The sequence below is a fragment of the Anas acuta genome, chromosome 22 (assembly GCF_963932015.1).
Source record: "Anas acuta chromosome 22, bAnaAcu1.1, whole genome shotgun sequence".
In the NCBI taxonomy this organism is placed as follows: domain Eukaryota; kingdom Metazoa; phylum Chordata; class Aves; order Anseriformes; family Anatidae; genus Anas; species Anas acuta.
In genome coordinates, this window is record NC_089000.1 from 8,312,903 (window position 1) to 8,329,666 (window position 16,764).

At 39.3% G+C, this 16,764-nt stretch overlaps 2 protein-coding genes and 1 long non-coding RNA gene across 7 annotated transcripts in view; 2 read left to right on the forward strand and 1 right to left on the reverse strand.

The window, feature by feature from the left end:
- LOC137843413 (uncharacterized) overlaps positions 1–5,817 on the reverse strand; it is a 35,844-nt gene extending 30,027 nt beyond the window's left edge. Inside the window, exons 1-3 of one of the 3 annotated variants that reach the window (XR_011089505.1) lie at positions 5,416–5,817; positions 4,969–5,067; positions 1,994–2,063 (exon numbers count right to left, since the gene is read on the reverse strand). This is a non-coding gene — a long non-coding RNA (uncharacterized lncRNA). The remainder of the gene's footprint in view (positions 1–1,993; positions 2,064–4,968; positions 5,068–5,415) is intronic. The other 2 variants (XR_011089507.1, XR_011089506.1) reach the window with 2 other exon arrangements.
- Positions 1–12,261, forward strand: part of TMEM52 (transmembrane protein 52) — a 33,314-nt gene extending 21,053 nt beyond the window's left edge. For both annotated transcript variants that reach the window (XM_068658661.1, XM_068658662.1), the window contains one exon: positions 12,102–12,261. The gene's annotated coding sequence lies outside the window, so the exon portion shown is untranslated. The remainder of the gene's footprint in view (positions 1–12,101) is intronic.
- GNB1 (G protein subunit beta 1) overlaps positions 5,866–16,764 on the forward strand; it is a 45,219-nt gene continuing 34,320 nt past the window's right edge. For both annotated transcript variants that reach the window (XM_068658659.1, XM_068658660.1), the window contains exon 1: positions 5,866–6,182. The gene's annotated coding sequence lies outside the window, so the exon portion shown is untranslated. The remainder of the gene's footprint in view (positions 6,183–16,764) is intronic.

Consider the following 16,764-nt stretch of genomic DNA (forward strand, 5'->3'; position numbering starts at 1 on the left):
AGGAACTGAATACGGTTTTTCTCTAGAAATAAAACTGCCTCAACCAGAATTTATGACAAAACAAAAATATGCATAATTCCTTTTTGGACACATGCTTGTCAGTGTGTACTGTCCCCGTGTAGCTTATTCTGCTTCTGTTAAGAATGAGATTTACTGTCATATAATTGATACGCTTATTACATTCACAATAACACACGCACATGCAGTAGAATTAAATCTATAGGATAGTGTGGTCCTTCAGGACTGCTCTGCTTGGCTTAACATGTAGATATTTTTTTTTTCCAAAAGATTTTAGAGCAATTTTCCAAGTTTCTCAACAATTCTGAATTAAGTATTCTTGAATCAACTTCATAGATGAACCACAATAATCCATACCATAAGTTCAATATCATCTTCCAAGACTGTACTAGTTAAGAAACTTCCTGCCTTTTTGTGCTAAATCACATGATGACTTACAAAGCTAGTTTATGCTACTTTAAAATCATGTCAATTATATTATATTCTCTTCTGACTAAAAATGTTTTGTTAATTTCATGTTTTCAGAATTCATTTTAAAACAACTTTTTAGTTCCATTGTAAAAGGCAAGCTGAAAGAAACTGTCAGACTGCAGAATGTAGCTAAGGAGACTCAGTTACTCCTACTTTTTCCTCTACCTGGACTCACTGAGTGTTTCTATTCGGTAAGCTTTTATTTATTTCCTTTAACGAATCATCTTGATATTCTGCTACTTAGGTCCTTCCTAGGAAAGTAGCAGCATGATTTTAACTTAATTGTTAAAGAACTGGCAAAGAACAACAGGTTGAACAGTTACAAATCGGTTTAAGAAATAAATCAGAGTTCCTGATCCTCAGAATAAACTTGGGAATGATGCGTAGCTGAGCTGAAATGCACTGTATGTCATTTAATTTTGGTGGAAAAATAGGACCAAATAGGTGAGAACTTGAAGGAAAATCAAAATAAGTGAATATTCTATGAATCTCTGCAGTTTTTGTAGAACATACGCTATTCTGCCTACTAGAAATCAAGGAATACAAAGGCAGACAAAATACACTGCAATGGAAAATCGTGTTGGTGTGATGATACCAGAATACAAGGTGCTTTCCTGAGTTATTATTTTGGGTAAATTCATTAGAAACACTCACCTGGGATGTCACAAATGGAGAAGTAGGCAAAATAAATAATTATTTTCTATTTCTCAAGTATTTTTATACCATCTCGGGTGCTACACAGTTTTGGTAAGTGCTGGGTTTTGCCCTTTACAGTGTAATTTATACCTGCTTGGTGACAATTACTCTTTCAAAGTCCAGGATCATCTGAAGTTACCGTAAGAATCATGCAGTATATTTACTCAGACAAGAATATGTAAATTTTGATTACAAAAATGCAATGACAATGCTATTCGTATGCAAAAATGAATTGGATTCTAAGCAATTACAAAAATACTGACAAAACATTCAATAAAACATGAATGTAATACATTTCTAAGCAGTATACAAGGCAATTTCACTTGCAAATAAAACTTGTACTCATTAATACTTTCGGGACCAAGTTACATCCTTGCTCTTCTTGTTTAACAAGAACACCTTCTCTCAGGACTATGTAATATCTGTTCTTCTATCTTTCTGCTTTTGAACAAGATTTCCTACTCCTGTAGTCTAAGACAAGCAACAGTTGTCTTTTTAACTGTTATATTGATCAAGATCCAGCATGGATTCCTCCAAAAACACTGCTCTATACATAACAGCATCACTGAATGAGAAATTTAACTGTTTCTAAACAGTTTCCACAGCTTTCAAAGGCCATCCCATGGCATGGTTACTTGTCGTATGAGCTTCTGGACTCAGAAACTCAACTGCACCTTCCAGCTCTGTATTTCTAATTGCCTTAGTGGTAAAGATACAGCCATACGTTTGACAAAAGGTATAGTTGGGATGCCTGAAGCAGTTCATTAACGCAATCTGTCTCATCCACACATTCAATGAAGGTTATTACCTCTGCAGCGGAGATGTCTGAGTAGAATGCCTGTGGCCATCTGAGCCCTCAAGTTGCATGGTGTGGTGTCCTGCAAATGTAAAACAGAATTTTACAGGTCTGATGACTATGATACAGATGTGAAAAGACCAGAAAGTAAAAAACATTCTGGGATTTTCCCTCCTAGGCAGTACTCCACCCTTATTTTCTAATTGCAAAACCATCTTAGATCAGGGAAGAAAAGTGGCATTTTTTTGGTCATCAAGATTCTTAAGTCTACTTCACAGGTATTTTAAAGACTCTTAGTAACCTTTGTTTTTATCAGGGATGGCAGACACACGTATGTAAGATGGAAAGCAGATCCTGGGGGCTGGAACCAAAAAGCAATTTTATATGCGTATGCAGGAACCGGCTCTCTTTAAGCAGATGTCCTATAAATCAGGAATTGATAAAAAACGTAAAATTGTGTGGCATAATTGTTTCCTGTTTGGAAAAGTTTCATAGTATATATACAGTATTTACTGAGGTGGCCATTTTAACAACCACCTCTTTTGTGTTCAGTGAATAACTTGAAACAATGATATTCCACAGCTTCACCAGTGCACTGTGGTGCACTGTAACATGCAGGTTTTGAATGACAGAGCAGCCTGCAAAAACAGGTGTTCTAGCAGCACACCAAATACTATAGACTTGGGCTAGTTTTGTCTTCATGTTTGAAACAATTGCAGAGACACATAAACAAGTGAATCTATCTAAAGATTTATCTAATTTGGCATGCTCTATAAAAGGGTTAATACAGGACGATTGAGAAAAAGGTGTAAGAGATTTTGCAACTGAGAATTATGGAGCAACCTGTTTACGGGAGGTTTTCTTCAGATCTAAATCAAGCTTCTTGAGGAAAAAAAATCTCTTTTCGCTTCAGTTGACCTACTCCTAGCATGCATGGAAGCCCCTGGCATGAGAATTCTCACTCTTTTGTGAAATTAACGTGAGTTACATTTCCTATTTATTTCAGGTCTATTGAACTACCTCAAACTGTACTCTTTAAAAAAAAAATTCGTTAATTATGTATATTAGGTCTTCAGGTATTAGCAGCTAATTTCAGCTAAAATTTTAGTTACCAACTTTTTAAAAAAATCTAAAATGGTAATCTGACACAGAAACAGATAAACTCATACATGGATTAAGTCCAGTTATTTCTGGTGACTGTTGCACACTTGTGCCAAATACAGTCTAGGATGGGTTTTGTATGTATCTATATGCACATACAAAAAAGGTTAAAAATGAAAAAAAGTGTTAAAAATAATGTACATACAGTAGCTTCCAGGATGGGACTATGTGAAGACACCAGAATGAAACATTCTGTGCATTGTGTTGCACGCAGTTATGTGTGATTCTTCAGGAAGATTTAAAAATGCAGCACAACTGACTTGTCCAAACAGATTTACTAAGAAAACCCCAATACAATCAAACCAGAAAAAAAACCACACCACCTCAAACAACCCTCCACCCTGTCAACAACAATTTCCAGTCTTCATAATCTCTTTTCATGCTAGTAGTATAGCTATATATCAATCAAATTTTTCACTGGAGATGAGACTTAATTAAGACACCGGATCAGAAACAGGAACTACTGCACAGTTGCATTTTTACAAAAGAATAGGTGTGGTGAAAGAATTAGTTGTCACTCAGGAGATAATCTCTATTTGTCCTGTCCTATTTCCTTAACCAAACTCCACAGATTTTAAGAGTTGGTGTAGCACAAACCTCAAGACAGGACATTACCTTTAGCTCTCATAAATCAGAGAATGCATAGAAAATTAGAATGAGAATTAAATGAAATATTCCTGGAACAGGATAAAATTATGTATTTTTTTCTTTAAAAAAAAGTTTAGGTACTATAATTTTATTATGATATAGACAATTCATACAATGAATCTTCCAGTTCAGTAACAAAATCTCAATACCAGAGCTCTTAGAGAAATAAAATGTTATTTACTGTTTGTTATGAACTTCAGAAATCTATGTTTGTGTGTTATACATGTTTCTTCCAGATCATTCAGTGTTACCTAAAATTTCCACAGTCAAAAACAACCCATGGACACAAAAAACTTGCACTTACAATTTTGACTATAGGACTTAAATATTGTAGCAGCATATACAACTGCTTTTTAGATCTCTAAAATACTTTGTATGCATCTAATAAGCTTGTTGTGTTGTTTCTTCAGTAGTTCAATTTAATCTGTATTTTGCTGATAGGAATGCAAGACAAACCTCTACCTCCATTCTCAAGCATATTTACATATATCTCCAACCTGTATACAAGTGCCTCCACAGATTTTAAGAGGGCAATTCCTGTTCATGATGAACACACATGCCTATTTCTTGGAGGGGATGGAAAATAAATTATTTCCCTATGGCTGCCAAACAAAATAGAAGCAATTTGCGACTATAGGTAACGAATGTTTTATTCTAATTTCAGTAAATTTCCTATTTTGCTACTTGGAAATCTCAGGGCAAAGAACTAAAGCCTTAGCAGAGCACATAAGTTATTTAAAAACAAACATTTGATTATTATAAAACAAAGGTTTAACCACACCAGGTTATAGCAGTTGTTTTTAACAGACAACCTGAATAATTGCTAACCCACTTTCCTACAGTTTAATTGACAAACCTATGCTTTCTCTTACTAATTACAGGTAACCACACCTACCTTTCTCAGAAAGCATGATGGCAAGTAGCAGTTTTTTTGTTTTAAATTCAGCTAGGCTGGAACTTTGCAGAGAAAAAAAGTGGACTCTTTAACCTTTTTTAGAATTAAATTCAATTTTATTAGAACATAATCTTTCCAGATAGGCTTTTAGGTATCTCTTCAAATTTTTTTATTCCTTTCTAACTTTTTATTTTAGCTTTTTCCTGTTCGTATGAACAAATAGTGGGAAAACAGATTTATGTATGTTGATAGGAGAAAAAATGATGCAATACTATGTACTTACTTTCTATTAATATGTAATGAAGTTTTAGTGTATGAGCGCTTAAGTGAAATGAATCCATATTGGTAACATCTGTCCTGCCGGGGTTACGTGAGGTCCAGTCTGTAAAACAGAAATTATTTTTTTTTTTTTTCCACATTCTGTTATTTTTTGACTTACTCTTGTCTACAATGCCTTCCAGAGGAGAGATGGATGCTTATCCTGGAAGTAGAATATGAAAATAAGTCCCTGGAAACTTTGGCCCTGCAAGTTCTCTTGAAAGTGATACCACAAAAAATAATTATGAAGGTGCAAACCTACAGAGCTGCCATAATCTTTAAGTCCCTGACAGTAATATGGCGATACAAAAGGGATTTAGTACTTGCTAGGAGCTTTTTAAGGCCTCAACCCCCCCACCTCCGCCATTATTTGTGCGTAAAGCCCCACAATTCTTATGTTTAATATCCTCACACGCCAGTGAAAAAGGTTTCTCTGCTCTCCCTCCACGCTCTTTTTAACCGTTTAGCGCCACTTTCGGGGCTTTTTTTTTTTTTTTCTTCTTCTTCTGTTTACGCCGGGCTTTTCACCGCCGAGCTGGCGTCGGGCCTGGGCGCCCCGTGAGGGCGGGAAGCGAAACCCGGGCAGCCCGCGCCCTTTGTCCGCGCTGAGGAGGCAGCGCCCGAGGACGGGGCGGGGGAAAGCGACTCCTCCAGCGCCCTTCTCGGCAGCAAACCCCTTTTTTTTGCAGCCTCCATACGCTTCAGAGGGGCTAAGGGAACAGGGCGCTGCCTTAGGGGAACGAAGGAGGCCTTGGGCACCGCCGGGTTGGGGTTGGATAGCGGGGCGGCGCCGTGCCGGGGGCTGGCTGTGAGGAGGAGCCGAGCCGAGCCGGGGTTTCCCGGCCGGGCAGCACGGGCGGGGCGGCTGGGGGGGGGGAGGTTAACCGCGCCCAGGCTGCTCGCTTCCCGATGGCTGCGGGGAGCTAAGCGGGGACCGAGCGTGCGAGGAGGAGCCGAGAGCCAGCGACACCCCCTTTGCCCCCCCCCCCTCCGCTGCTCTCCGCTTCCGACTCTACGGCCCGAGCTGCTCGCTGCCTCGGCGGGATCGGCCAGACCTAGCGCGGACGGCTGCCTGCCTCCTCACCATCCTCCTCCTCCTCCTCCTCCCTTCCCCTCCCTAGGCCGGCGGGGACGCGGGCAGGAGCCGCGGGCGGCCGAAGCGGCCCCGTTAATGAGCAGGTAACCGGCCACGGGGCGGGTTGGGGCGGGTCGGACCCCAATAAAGCCTTGCCCGGCTTTCTTCAGCCCCCTTCGCCCCCACACAGGGCTCACTAAGCCCTTCGTCCCCGCTGCAGCCCCACCCTGAGGCCATCTTCCCGCCGCCCCCCCCTTTCCCTCAGCTCTCCCCCTCCATCCCCGGTTCCTTCTTCCTCTGCGTGGCTGCGCCCTTCCACCCCGCTCCCCTCCCCCGTTCTTCCCCATCGCTGCTGCACTTCTCTTTTCCCTCCTTCCTCCCCTTCCTCTGCTTCTCTCAGCCTGTCCTGGTGCCCCCATTTTTCGCCCTCCCTCCCTCCCCCCCCAAAAAAAAAAAAAAGTAAAAAAAATATATAAAAAAAAAAAATCAGCCCCCCTCCTCGCCTCAGCGGGCGGGAAGGGCGGCTCATGGCGGGGCCGCCTCAGCATGGCGGGGGCGCCGAGCTCCCCTTCCCCACCTCGCCCCTGCTCCTGCCTCCCCTAAAAAAGAAGTGTGGTTGTGGCTGGAGGAGGAGGAGAGAAAAAGGTGGGGGTGGGACCCTTTCTCTCTTGGAGGCTTTAAGGCGAAAAGGGAGGGGACGCTGGGTTTTGCGGGGATCCATTTTTAATTGGAATTACGCCGCGGTGGTCTGCGTTAAGGGAGGGGAGGGGGATGTTTTGTTAAAATACAAAAGGTGGGTTCCCAGAGAAATCAAGCCGGTAGAAGGAATGCTTGGAGAAAACACTCGAGAGAAAGCTATGGTGGGGCTGCTGTAATGGTGGAAAGCTGACTGAGAGGAGAGAGGGGCGAGACCGACAGGGTAAGGCTGCCTCCAGCACCCTCTGCCCGGCGGGGGGCCCGGGGGTGTTTTCTTCTCCTTAAGATCGATCACAGATGAGGATGCATTTTGCTTCACATTTATCATTCGCCCATCTGCTACGGTGCTGCATGTTTTTGTGTGCCTGTAGCAGCGGTAATGGAGGGTGTACAATAGGAAAAAGGAGTTTCCTCCTTGGAAATGTTAAAAATAATATTTTGGTTCCCGTTTAACTACCAAAAAGGCTTCAGTATTAATTTAAATGTATATATATTATATATTTTACTCACTGAACGGATACCTTAGAGGTAGGATTTTTAATTCCTACACCTTTGTATGAAATGAAAAGATGGAAAATCTTGCATGTAAAAGAGACGTTTTATTTAAAAAAAAAATCTAGTCCAGAAGAAAATCAGAATTATATAGAAGTTATTCTAAGATGTCAATTTATCGTTCCTGAAGCTGAGGTGAAATTTTAATCAATGTGATACTTCATTATTCCCTAACAAAGTCATAGGTGGGACTCATTTGAAATTAGGCATCCTTTCTAGGATGCCGAGTGCCACGTTATTATGTATTGTCCCCACAGTAGAAAATGGGAGGAAAGGACTGTGAATGCAAGGTTTTAGTAGTTATTGAAACAGCTTTTGAGAATTGTTGGCTGAAGTTGGAGGGGGCGATTGAAAATCAGAAAATTAAACATTTCACTGCTGTAAAATATCTGTCCCTAATCGTGAAAGTTATCCCATATTTTAAGCTGATCTGCTCAGCACAAGGATGTGAATAGAGACAAAATGCTGTCGGCGTGTGTGAAATGCATGCAAAAAAACAGGGAGATTATGTTAAGCTCTAAATTTATTCTACATGTAAAGTATCAGATTTTTTTTCCCCTTGTGCGCTTTAGGAGGGGAGAAAGAGAAGGGCTGATAATCGTGTAGTTGTTTTGGTGGCTGCAGATTAGCCAGGGTGTGTGTTTGATTTTCTTTTTGCTGTGAATGAATGGATCTCTCTGTGCCTGGGCCCAATAGCTGCAACAAGATGGCGTTTGCAGCAAGGCAGCTCTCATTTTTCAACTCCTCCTCACCACAGCTTCGCCAAACTAGATCTTATTTCGTAATTGTATTTAGATTTACTTTCTCGTTTGGTTTGCTTGCTTCTTTTTTTTTTGGGTGGGGGTAGGAGGAGCGTTGGAAAGATTACTGAGAGAGGTCGGTGGGTTTTTCTTCATTTTTGTGAGCTTCTCCAGATAGGAACTGGTGGGAGGAGTAACTACTTGTATTGAAATGTTCACATCGGCTGTCACTGGATAAAGGGGTGACACGATTTTTTTTTATACCTCACAGTGACGGCTTAGTACCAACAAAATGCTCTTTGTTTTTCTGAAGCCTGCTGCTGAAAAATGGCACTTTAAACCTGGAAGGCAGGTATTGGGAAGCTCTGCAAGGGCTGAACATGGCTGCAGGCTTTCTGCTAGTCAGGTAGCAGGCCCCGTGCAGGCAGGTGCCTTCCTGGGGCACAGAGGAGTCACCTGGCTGCTGCCCAGTGCTCGCCACGTCTGGCGGCTCTTTAAGCTGCTTCTGACCTGAAATTATTGTCATGCTCCATGTAATTGTTCTTATGCGGAAGAGCGAGGAAGGGTTTGGGGATATTAAAAAGGTTCTGCCTCTGCGAGGTATTGTATTTTAAAGTAACAATGGAAAATTCTAAAACAATTTATATTTTTTTATATATATTTTTAAATGGACTTTCCCTTATTAACTTTTATGATCTTTCCCTATAGTGCCAAGCTTCTTAACTTTGGTAGCCTAAATAAAATAGCTTGGTCAATATTTGGTATACTGGACTTCGGCTTAAAATAATATAGTACCCAGTAGGAACAATGAAGAAATGGTTGTTATGTCTCCTCAATTCAAATGACCTCGAAACCCTTGGTAATATCAAGCTTTTTAGTAGTGTTTATGCATGACTTTATGTACAATCAGGTGTTTCTTACTTTACTGTAATAGCCTAGCTGTAGTGCGTAAAGAAGGAAGGAGACCCAATTTGCAGTTGAAAGTCGTGTGTGTTTTTTTTAATTTTCATTGGGGATGGGAAATCTGAGAATAGCCAAATGTGTTTTGGTCTATGCAGGTCCTGTCAAGGATATAGATTTGATCCTGTCAAGATCAAATTATTAAACAAGAATACTTGTCCAATAAATGGTTAGTTCAATCTAGTAGCGCTTTTAATGTTCTGTTAAACTTGAAATGAACTGTACATTAAAAAAAAAATGGTACTATGTATTTGGCCTTTCAGTATAGGATCAGAAAGGAGTAGGATGAAGTGGGATCCTGTAGTGAGTAGGAGAAATTACATTTATCCTTGTTTAGTCCTTGTAGCTGTTAGGTCATTTAAATCTTTGACAAAATGTAAAATTAGAATTCCACAATAAATCCTAGCAAGAGCAGTTTTTGGATTTTCCCTAATTCATGGAAATCTGAAAACGTGTTTAGACATAGTGAGAATTTCTGTGTGTAAGTAATCAATAAAATGAGTGTAATTAGATAGTATGTAGAACTTTGTGTAGCTTTGTTCTTAATATCATTCAAGAACGAATTTTCCACAGCTATTAAAACTTGAAACCAGAGCAATTAACACTAATCTACTTAGAATGAGAAAATTTTCCAATTAATGCAATTACTTTTGGGATCCTTTAATTATAGCAGAAATATATATCTGTTGTATTTTTTAGGGTGCCTTTTCTTGAAATTAAACCAGATGACGTTGGCTGCTGTATGTAATAACTTCCTGGTGCTTTTGAGCCTTTGGTTTGGTCATGTGGGAAACAATTCTGCTTCTTCTTAGGAGTTGTGATTTCTCAATCACAGTGCAAAATGAGCTACCAGTTCATGTGGAAGTAGCATTGTTGCTTTTGCAGATGCTTACTAGGCCTTTTGCTGTAGTTAGGAATATTAAGAAAGCTTTGAATTTACTTAGTTTTATAGTCACCATGATAGGAGATTGGAGTTCCTTGCTTTCTGTGCAAGCGGCAGTAGATTTGTCTTCTGTATGTCAGGCCTGGCTCATGTTTAGTATCTGAATTGGATTAAATTCTTACTGTCCGTGGATTTTGGCTCTCAGCATTAGTGGATTGGTAATTGATATTCTCAATTTTAATATCCAGTTTTAGCCATATGGCATACCGTATTGTTTCAAGAATTCCACTTAGCGCTAGTTTGCTGCTAGGAAGTCGAAATGAGAAATCACGCGTTCATGTGGTTGAAATACGCTTAGGTGAATCTTCTTTGGAGCCTCTAATGCCTATGTTCATGCCAGCATTCAGGGTATTTATTTTATAGTATTTTACTGCTGATGTTGGAAAAAAACTATAACCTTGACAGTAACTACCTTGTGTTGGTAGTTAAGCATTTGATTGAATGTGTTAAACATTTGATTGAAGATAAAATGGACTATTTTTTAAGGGAGTCTCTCAAATGCTCAAAATGAAAAGAATACATACCACATTCAAAATGTTTTTTTTCTCCCCACTGATAATGTTGAAACTTGTATTAGCCAAGGTCGTGATAAAAAACAAAAATACCCCCCAAGCCTCTAAGTTTCTATTTAACATGGAATCTCAATTTATTATTTCTTCACAGGGTGTCTAGTATGCTAGGGATTTGTGTGTGCGGATTTGTTTTTCACCAAACAGAAATGTATGCAGAATCCATAGGTACTTGAGCCAACTGGTAGTTCAGCAGAATGTTAAGAGGTTTTTAAGAGCATTGAGCTGGCTACTAACAGTACCTTTGCTTTAGATGCCAGAATAATCAATGTAAATTACTGTGGAAAGCTTCCTAGTACAAGAATGTTGATGCTCCAGAATAGGTTTTCTAGCAGAATATTGTGTTTTTATTAAGCAGTAGAAGACTTAAGTAGCAAGGATATGGTTTGGCCTTTGAATAAAATTACACATTCAAATTTGGTGGGGAGGTTGACATACAGATATTTTATTGGTCTGCTTTTAACAGCTGGCCTTTTAAAATGTGTTCTTCACAATTAATATCTTGTAAAACAATGTGTATTAAATGTTTGTGTTAGTAGATTTGCTAGCGGCATAGCATGTTATGATAAGTCAGTCTCTTGAAATACAACAAAATATTTCTGCTTATCTGTGAGACTGCAGCTGGAACCCTGAGTGTACTAGGTGGAGGGGGAAATGTTTGCCCTTCCCTGTGTATTTGTGGGTGCCCAGGGCTAGTTCATCTTGAACCCAGCTAGAGAGAAATGACACGACAGCATCCATGCCTGCTGTCTGGGAGCAGCTGAGACCTCGTGTGGCTACAGATGTCTTACAGCATCCCCAGTAACACTGAGCATAATTGGATGTCTACAAGACAGCTTGTAAGTGTAAGCCAAAATATATTTTGGGGACATCACAGGGGGCTTGGAAATAGCTCTAAATTCTGCCCAGGGTTTTTATTGTTGACCTGAACGCTCAGTTGTTTAGGTTTTATAAATTTTCAAGTTGCAGGAAAAAAGGATACCCCAAAAAATGTTCCACATTGCTCTGGTTTCTGAAATTACAGTTCATTGGTGGGGGAAATCAGTGACACAGAGCACAGGAGTAAGTGTGGGCTTGGGAAAGCAGTTAGGAGGCAAATGCTTCAGTTATTTAGATCTTGCCAGATTAAAGTCCTGTTGAAAACCAGTGCAAGTAACTATAGCAGGTTTACAGTAGTGGTGCTTCACATGTTGCAGGTGTCATTGGAAGACCTGGTTTTGGATTAATGAATAGGTTAGCCTTGTCAGCTGATCCGTGGTAATTATCTGTGTCTGCACTCTTAAGGTAAATAGAAGGTTATTAAAGTAAGTATAGCCCTTATTTTATGGACGTCCAAATTAATCCCAATATCTCCAACTCAGCGTAGACCTAAAGCATGCATGTAGGTGACTCTTGCAGGGCAGCTGGCATCGGGAACTTGCTCATGAGCCTGGGTCTGTTTGGTTTGTGGGCAGACAGAATCCATGTAGGATTGCTGGGATTTCTTACTGACTTGAAAATTCAGGTAATCTTATTTTTAGCTTAAGAATTGTTGAAACAAAATGTTTTTGCCTGTTGTCACAGGATTAAGAAGAGAAGAACTACAGTTACTTTTGATTTGGTGGCATTGAAGAGCTAAAACTTGATTTGTCTGCCGAGTCAGTTTTGGAACCCTAATGTATAAATGAAAACAAGTCTGAAGAATTAAAGAAGGTGATCTGAGGGAGCTTAAAGGAGGTGATGGGTAAGGTAGCTCTGTAACCGATGGTGGTAAAGACAGGCTAAATCTTTGAATTATTTTCATAGGTAGTAATCAGAACTTGAATACAAAAAAATGAGGAAGCAAAGGGAAAGAATTATTAAAAATCTATTTGCTGTTACAATAAGAAATGCTGTTTGTTGCTAAAGTGGTTAGTGTGAAATTGCTTCATTAAAAATGTTTTTGATTAATTAATATTTCAGCCTACCAAATCAGCACAATTTCTAAAGGTTCTCTGTAGAAAAGAAATACCCTTCATAGATTACAAGGATTAATTGAATTTTAGATAGCTAAATACATTTATTTTTTCTTACATGTTCCTGCAGTGGTCTGAGAAACAGGAAGGTTTGCTTCAAACTTCTCGCCAGTTATGTTTATCATGATGAGAATATCATTGAGCTGTCTTCTTGAAGACTGCAGTAATGCCTGCCAGCTCTCGCAAAAAAAAGAAAATATTAATTATCCATAATTAGATGGATTAGATAATTTTTGTAGCTTTATGTAATGCAGAACTATATTAAAAACTATGTGAAGATTTTTGTCACTATTTACAGCTTTTTTTTGTTTGTTTGTTTTTTTACCCTTGCAAAGGGAAAAAAGAAAAAAACACTTGGGTCTGGGAACTCCAGCATACAGTCTTTCAGACTAGTTGTGAATATTTTACCAATTCAGGTCTCAGTGATGATTTTGCTCATCCTTACTCCAAAACCAAACTGTGGCGACTGTAGAAAACAAAATAAGATGTTCTGCAAGGCTCTCTATATGACTTTCAGAAAGGCAAATGCCCACAACATTGACATTGCTGACAGGAAAGCAATGCCTTGCTTCTGTGGCTTGCTTTTTCTTTTGTTGCATTAGGCTTAATTAAACAGCTGGTACCGTTTTTTGTCTTTGTACAGAAAGAACAAGAATTTCTCCTTAAACGATTTCAGGTGAGCTGCTAACTATGCATTTTTATTTTCATCATCCTTTTCTGTCCTTTTTGGCTTATCTTGGGCAAGCTGTAAGGAACCATCTTAGAAGTTTGTTCATTACCACGTACTTTGCATTCACCCTGATGTTTTAGGAAATCAGTCAGTAAGTGGAGGTTATCTAGTATTATTCGCAAGACCCTGATGTTATGTGATGAGCTGGATGGGTTTTGTTTTATTTTTGTGACATGTTGAAAGAGATTTCCAGGTCTATCCTGAGAGAAGAATTTATAATTGTTCACTTCAAAATTGCAGTTTAACTTTAGAAGAAGCTGAAATATAAGCACCTAGTACTAACAGTGTGCGCTTTACCTTAAGGACTTTCTCATTCTTAATGGAACATGTGTAGTAACACAGTATGGTTTACTAGACTTCCTTTGCTGAGGGTTACTGAACAGGCTGTTAAGCCTACAAATGTTTTTGGAGAGTTGTAGTCCACTTGTATCTGTCCAGATGTCAGGCATTGCAAACTACTACATGAGGTGCTGAAATCCTTTTGTAATGGGTGGGGGAGATTTGGCTTTCCTTGGAAATTGGAGGAATTGAACTGCCCTGCTACCTTCTGTTTTAAAATCAGAATACTCTGTATTTAGTCCACCCTTTTGGGCAATTTCATTTAACAGTGTTTTACAGAAACGAGCAAGGGATGGATGGCAGGTTGGAGCTCCAAGATTGAAAAAGGACAGAAGATATCCACATGCATTTTTTGTTAATTCTGCTACCTTAAAAGTTGATTCATAGTTATCTTCAGTAGCAAAATACCAATATTTTCTAGTAAGATCTTTTGGTTAAAACTAGTGCAGTGAGTCTCTTTCTGCCATAAATGTAATTAGTTCTGTTCCACTTAAGTTTAATTGCTGAGCTGATATGTCTTGGTTAATACCAAATGATTTGAGGTATATGTTAGATAGCGAACATAGTAATGCTTTAATCTGAAAAATAAAGAAATACATAAACTTAACTTCCAGTGCATAAAACGTCATGACTTACAGCTGCATAATATGAAACTTAGCGTTATGTCTTCAGTAAATACACACATGCTCTGTTGAGTACCATTAGTTGGTGTGCTTCAAGGTGCCGAGAAGAAATGTGATTATTATCCTATGGGATTTCTCCTGTTTTGTTCCCAGCGCTGTTTTCTCCAGCTAGCCTAACAAATGTGTTTGGGGGGCGGTGGCAATTCTTTCTGTTTGTCTAGAAAAACAAAGTAGATGTGATAGTCTGCTGAAACCTTTGGTACTCAAAATAAGATCGTGCTGTACTAATTAAAGAACTCTCTTTGTTGGAGCATATGTTTGATGGTCCTGTTGCATGTTCTTTGTGAAGTGGTAAAATGCCAAAGATTTCGGCAGATATGCTGCTGTCTAGCAAAGGTGTTGTCTGTACGAAGATCAAGAACAGTTCGCTTGGTGTTTAAAGTAATTTAATTGTGCTTTGGGTTATGAAGTCCTAGATTTTGCTACAAGTTGCCAGATCCTATCTGGCCAGTGATTTGTAGATCTGTTGAGCCTGAAAACTTGTAGTTAGAATTGCTCTTCTTGCTTCTCAAAACCCAGTAATAACTAGTCTGATTTTGTGGGTGAATGGTGCATAAATACATCATTTTAAGTTATACACTCCATAAACTAATTTTTAAACAGTACATGTTGGAGCCATAGTCTTTGTGAATTTAAAAATAAGTTAGAAATGATATTAAAAAAAAAATATCCTCAACTGTAACAGTCATTGACTTCTGCTGTGATTGTCTAGAGTAAAGAAAAATTGTCTTCTAGGTATTTGAAATCAAATGGCTGAAATGCCTGTTTCCTCCTAAAATGTGTACTTCAAGGTTGCTCTGCAGTCTTGGTGAATTTCTTTGTCTTTCTGTGTAGGTTTGACAGTTAACAGATGGACTTCTTGCACAAAGCACAGGTTGGCCTTTCACTACCGCACGTAAATGCGAATGGTATAGAAAAGCAAGGTGCCATTGGCCAATGGCTTTGTCATGAGCTCTCTCACTTAGTAGGACAAGAAACGAACTGTTTTGTTATTGAAATGGGATTTCTTTGTAGATGGTTCTGATATGAGAGAAGCTTTTTCTCCCATGAAAGCTTGGTGTTTGAAAGAACTGTACAGGAATACAGAGCAAGGATATAAAATAGTACCAGCAATGCTGTACTAAGATCAAGCGATGTTTATAAAACCTGTGAATTTCATCCTGTGCCATGCACAGGCATGCTTCTTGCTAGATGAGTGTGTGTGGGGGGAATAATGGCACATCTCTGCTTTCAGAGTATAAGCAGGGTAGCAAAACTAACTCACTATTAAGGTATTTTACTTAAGAAATACATTACCTTTATTGGTATTTATCTATTGCATTAGTACTTTTGGCTTCTGTTTGTGCAGCTGTTAAGTAGTTTCCTACATATACAGGTTCTTACCCTAGAAGAATTGGTGGTGGCTTTTAAAACTACCTGCAGTTGATTGCCCTTGTTGCAGGCCTTACTGTAGAACTTAATATGCAATGTTACGCAGTTAAAAGACTGTGTGACGCTTCAGGTGAAATAATGTAGAACAGGAACACTTAAAAACCTTTGGCTTTGGAAATTATACTTTTTGTTTACTGCTCTGGAAATTGAGCATAATGCATTAAGCTGTATCAGCAGTGACTACCTGTTTTCTGGATATGCACTATGGAGGATTCATTCACTTGGTTCTGATTTCTCGGTCTAATTTATCCTGTAATAGTTTTGTTGTTGTTGCTTTTCCTTATCCTTGCAGTTGAGTTAAACTCCAAAGGGCTCACTCTGGGGAAGCCTGTTATTGCTGCCCTCTGTTGCAGATGGTGGCACAGACATCTGCTGTTCATCTGCCTCGCTTCCTGATCTAGGCTGTTAAAGAAACCCGGATGGCAAATAGTTCTCGGCCGTGCACCGTGCTGTAAAACTGATAGTTCAGCTTCTAGTTAATGAGCAGCCCAGCTCTTGCAGAAGATGACGGAACTTAGAAGCAAACAGGGGGAAGCTGGAGCTGAGTACAACTGCAACCATGTTGTTCACAACTCAGTCGTTAATATTCCATGTGAGGCTACAAACATCCCTGCTTCTATTTGTAAAGGACCGGGATAATTGGTGCATTGTCTGCTACAGTTGGTGTGTTTTCTTTTTTAAGAACAAGTTCAAAAACACCTTTTCCCTCACCTTTCTCCCCACAAAAAAACAAACAAACAAAAAATCACACAGTTCTGCATAACAGTAGTGTTCAGTGACTCCAAATAAGCATGAAACAGCCATTATGTGAAGTGTGTGTGCAGAGGATCAGGAAATAGGTGCAAAAACGTGAAGGATACAGGTCTTTGTTAAACAGGCTTTACTTTCCTCACCTGGCACATATTTTTGTCTTCTGATATGTCCGGTTTTCTTTGTCTTAGTTAATTCCCACCCTGGCCTGTAACCCCAGCAGTGCTTTACCTATTATTTTTTTTTATTACTGTGTTTTCCTTTTTATTTTGATCACTTACCCTGATTCATTCTATCTA